We start from the raw sequence: 9,748 nt of genomic DNA on the forward strand, positions 1-9,748 counted from the left end.
GAAAAGAGAAATTGACAGTTCCACAATAATAGTAGGAGACTTCAACACACCATTCTTGGTAAAGGACAGAACATCTAGAAAGAAATTCATCAAAGATACAGAAGATCTAAAGGCCACAGTCAACCAGTTTGACTTCATAGAAATATATAAAACACTCCAACCAACAGCAGCAAGTATACATTCTTCTCCAATGAAAATGGAACGTTTTCCAGAATAGACCACAGCTTCAGCCCCAAAGCAACCCTCAACAAAATCCAAAACACTGAGATAATACAAAGCATCTTCTCTGATCACAATTCCATAAAAGTAGAAATTAATAACAGGAAGAGCAAGAAAAAAAATCAAATACATGGAAACTGAATAACACCTTGCTTAAAAACCACTGGGTAATAGAATAAATCAAAGATGGAATCAAAAAATTCCTATAATAAAATGAGAATGAAAACACTTCATACCAAAACTTTTGGGACACAGCAAAAGCAGTGCTCAGAGGTCAATTTGTAGCAACAGATGCACACATCAAAAAATTAGAAAGGGACAAAATCAAAACATTAGCTATACAACTTGAACAAATAGAAAGAGGACAGCAAAAGAAGCCCACAGCCACCAGAAGAAAGGAAATAATAAAGGTCAGAGCAGAAATAAATGAAATAGAGAGTAGAAAAACAACAGAAAGAATCAATAAAACCAAAAGTTGGTTCTTTTAAATAATCAACAAAATTGACAAACCATTGACCAGACTGACAAAAGAAAAACAGGAGAGGATGCAAATAACCCAAATAATAAATGAAATGCGGGACATTACAACAGACCCAACTGAAATAAAAAGGATCATAATAGAGTACTATGAAAAACAGTACTCCAACAAATTTGAAAACCTAGAGGAAATGGACAAATGTCTAGAAACACACTACCTACCTAAACTAATACAAACTGAGGTTGAAAATATGAACAGACCTATAACAAGAGAAGAGATTGAAAAGGTAATTTAAAAAACTCCCAACAACAACAACAACAACAAAAAACTAGCCCAGATGGCTTCACTGGGGAATTCTACCAAACATTCAGAGAAGAGCTTACACCAGTACTACTCAAACTATTTTGGAACACAGAAAAGGAAGGGATACTTCCAAATTCATTCTATGAAGCCAGCATAACCATGATACAAAGCCAGGCAAAGACACCACAAAAAAAAGAAAATTGCAGACCAATATCTCTCGTGAATATAGATGCAAAAATTCTCAACAAAATTCTAGCCAATAGAATTCAGTATCATAAAAAAATATACAACCTGACCAAGTGGAATTCCTACCAAGTATGCAAGGATGGTTCAACATTAGGAAATCAACCAACATAATCCACCACGTAAATAAAATAAAATAAAAGAATCACATGATCATCTCAATTGATGCAGAAAAGGCATTTGATAAAGTCCAACACCCATTCCTGATAAAACCTCTCAATAAAATAGGTATAGAAGGGAAATTTCTCAACATTATATAGGGCATCTACACAAAACCAACAGCCAACATCATTCTTAATAGAGAGAGGCTGAAAACATTCCCCTTGAGAACAGGAACAAGACAAAAGGATGCCCTTTATCACCACGCCTATTTAATACTGAGCTGGAAGTCCTAGCTACAGCAGTAAGGTAAGAAAAAGAAATAAAGGGTATCCAGATTGGTAAGGAAGAAGTAAAACTTTCTTATCTATTTGCAGATGATATGACACTATACAGAGAGAACCCAAAATGCTCCACGAGAAAACTACTGGAACTAATAGAAAGATTCAGCAGAGTAGCAGGATGCAAGATAAACATACAAAAATCAGTTAGATTCCTATACACTAATAAAGAATATCAGGAAAGCAATACCATTTATACTAGCCCCTAAAAAAATAAAATATTTAGGACTAAATCTAACCAGGGACGTAAAAGACCTAATACAAAGAAAACTACAAAACACTACTGCAAGAAACCAAAAGAGATCTACATAAATGGAAAAACATACCATGTGCATGGATAGGTACACTCAACATTGTGAAAATGTCAATTCTACCCAAAGCAATCTACAAATACAATGCAATCCCCAACCAAATACCAACAGCATTACTTAATGAGACAGAAAAACTAATCATTAACTTTATATGGCAAGGAAAGAGGCCCCAGATAAGTAAAGCACGATTGAAGAAGAATAAAGTAGGACTCACACTATCTAACCTCAGAACCTACTATACAGCTACGATAGTCAAAACAGCCTGATCCTGGTACAATGACAGACACATTGATCAATGGAACAGAATCAAGAACCCAGATGTAAATCCATGCACATATGGTCACCTAATCTTTGGCAAAGGCCCAAAGTCCATTAAATGGGGAAAAGACAGTCATTTTAACAAATGTTGTTGTGTGTTGTTAGGTGCAGTTGAGCTGGTTCCAATTTATAGCGACAGATGAATCACTGCCTGGACCTGCACTGTCCTCACAACCTTTGTTATGCTTGAGCCCATTGTTGCAGCCACTGCGTCATTCCATCTGGTTGAGGGTCTTCCTCTTTTTAGCTGACCTTCCACTTTACCGAGCATGATGTCCTCCAGGGACTGATCCCTCCTGATAACATGTCCAAAGTATGTGAGACATAATCTTACCATCCTTGCTTCTAAGGAGCATTCTGGTTGTACCTCTTCCAAGACAGATTTCTTCATTCTTTTGGCAGTCCATGGTATATTCAGTATTCTTCGCCAACACCAAAATTCAAAGGCATCAATTCTTCTTCGGTCTTCCTTATTCATCATCCAGCTTTCACATGCATATGAGGTGACTGAAAACACCATGGCTTGGGTTAGGCACACCTTAGTCTTGAAGGTGACTTTACTTTTCAACACTTTAAAGAGGTCTTTTGCAGCAGATTTGCCCAATACAATGTGTCTTTTGATTTCTTGACTGCTGCTTCCATGGGTGTTGATTGCGGATCCAAGTAAAATGAAATCCTTGACAACTTCAGTCTTTTCTCTGTTTATCATGATGTTGCTTATTGGTCCAGTTGTGAGGATTTTTGTTTTCTTTATGTTGAGGTGTAATCCATACTGAAGGCTATGGTCTTTGATCTTCATCAGTAAGTGCTTCAAGTCCTCTTCACTTTCAGCAAGCAAGGTTGTGTCATCTGCATAACGCAAGTTGTTAATGAGTCTTCTTCCAATCCTGATGCCCCGTTCTTCTTCATATAGTCCAGCTTCTCGGATTATTTGCTCAGCACACAGATTGAATAGGTATGGGGAAAGGATACAACCCTGACGCACACCTTTCCTGACTTTAAACCATGCAGTATCCCCTTGTTCTGTTCGAACGACTGCCTCTTGATCTATGTACAGATTCTGCATGAGCACAATTAAGTCTTCTGTAATTCCCATTCTTTGCAATGTTATCCGTAATTTGTTATGATCCACACAGTCAAATTGTTACTTGGTGGAAACCCCAGGTTCTTACTGGACATGATTCATACTGGCCGATAAACGAGAGACTGAGGTGGGAGAACAGAAAAGTCACCTTTATTTCATTGTACAAGGTAATGGAGTCATTTGGAGCTGCTGCTGCCAACACTGTTTGCCAAGGGCAGGCAGGCAAGTTACTTCTAAAGAGGTTTACAAGTAGGGAATTCATAGAAGTTACGTCAGCAACAATCTTAACCATACTACGCAGGCGCAATGGGGTTTACATATAACCTCCAAGCAAAAGCAGGATTCAAATGCAAAGTTGGGGCAGGGAAGGGGGGCACAGCAAAAGAAACGATTTTTCAATACAACACTGTAGGGGAGGAAGCCAGGTAAAGAATACAGCACTGTGGGGGCTCTGTCTCAAAATGCCTTTTCAAAGTCAATAAAACACAGGTAAACATCTTTCTGGTATTCTCTGCTTTCAGCCAGGATCCATCCGACATCAGCAGTGATATCCCTGGTTCCAAGTCCTCTTCTGAATTCGGCTGAATTTCTGGCAGTTCCCTGTCGATATACTACTGCAGTCGCTTTTGAATGATCTTCAGCAAAATTTTACTTGCGTGGATATTAATGATATTGTTCAGTAATTTCTGCATTCGGTTGGATCACCTTTCTTGGGAATAGGCATAAATATGGACCTCTTCCAGTCAATTGGCCAGGTAGCTATCTTCCAAATTTCTCGGCATAGACGAGTAAACACTTCCAGCACTGCATCTGTTTGCTGAAACATCTCCATTGGTATTCCGTCAGTTCCTGGACCCTTGTTTTTCGTCAGTGCCTTCAGTGCAGCTTAGACTTCTTCCTTCAGTACCATCAATTTCTGATTATATGCTACTTCCTGAAATGGATGAATGTTGACTCTGTGTATTCCTTCCACCTGCTTTTGATGCTTCCTGCAACATTCAATATTTTCCCCGTAGAATCCTTCAGTATTGCAACTCGAGGCTTGAATTTTCTCTTCAGTTCTTTCAGCTTGAGGAATGCCGGGTGTGTTCTTCCTTTTTGGTTTTCTATCTCCAGGTCTTTGCACATGTCATTATAATAATTCGCTTTGTCTTCTCAAGCTTCCCTTTGAAATCTTCTGTTCAGCTTTTACTTCATCATTTCTTCCTTTTGCTTTAGCTAGTCAACATTCAAGAGCAAGTTTCAGAGTCTCTTCTGACATCCATTTTGGTCTTTTCTTTCTTTCTTGTCTTTTTAATGACCTCTTGCTTTCTCATGTATGATGTCCTTCATGTCATTCCACAACTCGTCTGGTCTTTGGTCATTAGTGTTCAGTGCATCAAATCTGTTCATGAGATGGTCTCTAAATTTGGTGGGACATACTCAAGGTCATACTTTGACTCTCATGGACTTGCTCTAATATTCTTCAGTTTCAACTTGAAATTGCATATTAGCAATTGATGGTCCGTTCCGTAGTCAGCCCCTGGCCCTGTTCTGACTGATGATATTGAGCTTTTCCATCATCTGTTTTCACAGATGTAGTCATTTGATTCCTGTGTATTCTATCTGGCAAAGTCCACATGTATAGTTGCCGTTTATGTTGTCGAAGAAAGGTATTTGCAATGAAGAAGTCGTTAGTCTTCCAAAATTCTATCATGTGATCTCCGGCATCATTTCTATCACCAAGGCCATATTTTCCCAACTACTGATCCTTCTTCTTTGTTTCCAACTTTCACATTCCAATCACCAGTAATTATCAATGCATCCTGATTGCATGTTCGATCAATTTCAGATTGCAGAAGTTGGTAAAAATCTTCAATTTCTTCATCTTTGGCCTTAGTGATTGGTGAGTAAATTTGAATAATAGTCATATTAACTGGTCTTCCTTGTAGGCATATGGATATTATCCTATCACTGACAGTGCTGTACTTCAGGATAGATCTTGAAATGTTCTTTTTGACAATGAATGCAACGCCATTCCTCTTCATGTTGTCATTCCCGGCATAGTAGACCCTATGATTTTCCGAATCAAAATGGCCAATACCAGTCCATTTCAACTCACTAATGCCTAGGATATTGATCTTTATGCATTCCATTTCATTTTTTGACTATTTCCAATTTTCCTAGATTCATACTTCGTACATTCCATATTCCAATTATTAGTGGATGTTTGCAGCTGCTTCTTCTCATTTTGAGTCACGTCACATCAGAAAATGAAGGTCCCAAAAACTTGATTCCATCCATGTCATTAAAGTCAACTCTACCTTGAGGAGGCAGCTCTTACCTAGTCATCTTTTGAGTGCCTTTCAACCTGAGGGGGGCTCGTCTTCCAGCACTATATCAGACAATGTTTCGCTGCTATTCATAAGGTTTTCACTGGCTAATTCTTTTCAGAAGTAGGCCGTTGGGTCCTTCCTAGTCTGTCTTAGTCCAGAAGCTCAGCTGAAACCTGTACACCATGGGTGATCCTGCTGGTATTTGAATACCGGTGGCATAGCTTCCAGCATCACAGCAACACACAAGCCCCGACAGTATAACAAATGACAGACACAGCCAAAGATCAGACAGGCCTATACAACAAAATGAGACTAAATGGGCACACGAGCCCAGGGGCAAGGATGAGAAGGCAGGAGGAGACAGGAAAACTGATAATGGGGAACCCAAGGTGGAGAAGGAGGGGGTGTTGACACATTGTGGGGCTGGCAGCCAATGTCACAAAACAATGTATGTATTAATTGTTTAATGAGAAACTTATTTGCTCTGTTAACCTTCATCTAAAGCACAATTAAAAAATACTAGATTTATAAATAGAATAATAAGGTTTTTAAGTTGAACTTAAAGGCTTAAATAAAAACTGATTTCAAATTTACAACTTTAATTAGTAAATATTAATGTAATTACTGCAAAATAGCTCTTTAGAGTTTAAAAATCAAAGATGTCACTTTGGTGACGAAGGTATGTCACCAAGCCATGGTCTTTCAGTCGCCTCATATGCATGCAAAGGCTGGACAATGAAAAAGGAAGACAGAAAAAGAATTGATGCATTTGAACTGTGGTGTTGGTGAAGAATACTGACGGTAGCATAGACTGCCAGAAGAACAAACAAATCAGTCTTGGAAGAAATATAACTAGAATGCTCCTTAGAAGTGAGGATGGTGAGACTTCGCCTCATTTACTTCGGACATGTCATCAGGAAAGACCAATCACTGGGAAAGGACATCAGACTTGGTAAAGTAGAGGGTCAACGAAAGCAAGGGAGACCCTCCATGAGATGGAGTGACACAATAGCCGCAACAACAGGCTCAAGGAGGGACAGATTACCCAGTAAGCAATGTAAATATGGGCTTACCTGTGCTTACTTACCAATCTTTAGTGAAAAATTTCACCTGTTTCGCAGCACATCAAAGTGGAAAGTGAAGCTGTACAATGGCAAAATGACAGTACACTGTATGGCTCCACTATGTACAATATTTGCCTAATCAAATTATGTTTACAGATAATATTGATTTTTTAATTATAACATAACTATTGAGAGAAGGGAGTCCCTGCGCTGTGCAAACAGTTAATGCACTCGGCTGCTAACCGAAAGGTTGTTGGGAGGAATTAATGAGTGACTTGTGAAAGCAAAGGTAATAATGCCATGCTCCTCCTTAAAAGATCTCAAGGGTTCCTGTTGCCTCTAAAATGAAGCTGTTGCTGGGTGCCATCCAGTCGATTCTGACTCATAGTGACCCCATGTGACAGAGTAGAACTGCCCCATAGAGTTTTCTTTACTGTTATTTTTACGGAAGCAAATGGCCAGGTACTTCTCTCTAGAAACCCCCGACCTTTCAATTAGCAGGCCAGCGCTTAATGGTTGCACCACCAGGGCTCTTTGAAACAAAGTCAGACTCCTTCAAAGAACTCCTAATTTATTCCCAGCCCTCTCAGTTATTATCCATCCCACTACAACACTACAGGCATTTTACAGTACAGCCATATCAGAGTATTTGCCAGTCCTCAAACACTTTTACATATATACCTTTTTGTTTGCTAATCCTCCACCCGGAACACTACCTCCCCTCTCTTCCCCACCCATATCACCAGATCAACCACCCCCATTGGGCTCTGTAACTCATTTTACAACTCTTTGCACATATCTGCTGCTCCCTCCACATCAGTGTTTATCTTTGAGTGTGGATTAGAATTACCTGGGGTTCTTGGTAGCAATTCAGATTCCAGGGCTCCACCTTAGACCTATAGAATCAGAAGCCCTGGAGGCGAGTGCTGAGAATCTGTATTTTCACAAGCTTACCAAGTGATTTGAGAACATTTGCCCTAGACTGAGCCCCCACCCTCCACACACACACAAAGGCTCACGCCTCATTCTTCTGTGGATTCTTTCCCTTTCTCCACTCCTATGACTTAGGATAGTAAGCATTCAATAAATGTTTTATATGTTAATTGACCTTTCTTCTGCTGTACCACTGGGTGGGTTCAAACTGCCGATCTTTATTTAGGTTAGTAGCTGAGAGCAAACCGCTTGCGTCACCCAGGGCCCTTAATGTGCCCAGAGGGAATCGTGAAACTGTAGCCCATAACTGCAAATCTGAAGAATTTTACAATAACCTTCCACAACTTCGTTTTCGGTAGATTTTACATTAACGGCAAGGGGAAGTGCTCAGAGGTCTCCAGGATACCAAAATGTGCTGTGCTCCCTTCTCTCCATAATTCCTATCCACTATGGCATTTTCAGAAATGTAGAATAAAAGGTATAGGTTTTAACATCCACTACACTAGAAAAAGAACTCTGTGTAACCATTCTTAATCAGAATGAGAATAATGTTCTTGCCCCTCATCCCTACAGCTTTTAATATCTGTACACTATATTTAATCATCTGGGCCCCTTAATTTACTGACACTTAAATGATCTCAAATTAGATTTCCTGGAGCACTGTTCCAAGTAAGTAACTTTTTAAGATAATGCAAGGTCTTATTAGTTGCAAATCATGCTGCTGGTTGCCACTTGCATCTTCTACACCTTCTTGAAAAATTACTCTGTTTAACGAATTTTCTTTCAATTTGGTCAGAGTCTATATGACTATGCAACCATCAGAGTTTTTACACTTTTGCCAGAATAACATCAACAAAATATGACATAATAAACAAGAGGCTTTTTTCTCATCCTTAGTACAGAGTAGGTTCAAACACCCTAAACATATATAATAATAATCCTTTTATATTTGTATTGTATTATGTTCACATGTGACATTACATTTGGTCCTCAGAACATTTTTGTAAAGGTAACGGAGCCACCACTATTAATTTGGTTTTATCGATGAAGAAAATGAGTCTCAGGGAAGTCATGTGACTTAGCCCAAAGCATACCATCAGACCTGAAACCCAAATCTTCAGACACTACGGGGCACGTTTGTTGGACTATATCAAGAGTTCTTAAACTTTTTGGACTGCTACAGTTAAGACAAAATATCCCTAAGGTCCAACTACCCACCTGTCCCCACCAACTTAAGACACTACTGGTCATGTACTGGTGAACTGTGGCCATTGCAACTCCCTACAGGTGCCTTTTAGTGCCAGTGAAATCACACAGCACCTACTTCATACTATACAAAGCCAAGACAGCCTTGACTCCCTATTGGAAAGGATGGCAGAGTTCAAGACCCTCTGAATGAGATGCTAAGCCTGCAGCCTTATGGCCATTCCTACAAAGGAGCACACACAAGTCCTGGCCTGCTTAGAAGGCTGCCTCTAAGATGGTGCCCAGTCATCACTAGAGATCACATGTCAATTCAGAACACTCGGGGGTTTCACCTAGTCGACAGCTTATCAGGATCCAATGCATTGGCTATTCAAAAACAAATACCTTTATTTAAACATCTCACTCTATATTACTCTAAGCACTGTAACCAGAACCAGGAAGGTGGTGGTCTCAAGCCAAGTAAAGAGACTTCAAGAAAACAACATGGAGAGCCTGACATGTGTCCCTTGGAGTTTGAAGGACACATAAACTGATCTCCAGTCATCACCTGGAAGTCTAAAGATGAAAGGTAGGCTACGGTGGAGTGCAAAGAGTGGGCTACAGGGGGAGCAGCTGGCATGGCCAGAGTTTGGTGGGCAAAAGTGTTCTCCACGGGCAACAATAAACACTGAGGAAGGTTGATGGGTGTGAGTCATCCTGAAAGGGCCCTACCCACTCAAAAGAAAGTGTGCATCAGGTTACTGCCAGAAGCATAAAGTAGGGGGTTGGGAGAGTCACAAGCAGTTCAGAGGGTGTATCACCCATAGTAGAAAAGGTGCAGTGGGATGTCCCCAT

This window comes from Trichechus manatus, unplaced genomic scaffold (genome assembly GCF_000243295.1).
Source record: "Trichechus manatus latirostris isolate Lorelei unplaced genomic scaffold, TriManLat1.0 scaffold00079, whole genome shotgun sequence".
NCBI lineage: Eukaryota > Metazoa > Chordata > Mammalia > Sirenia > Trichechidae > Trichechus > Trichechus manatus.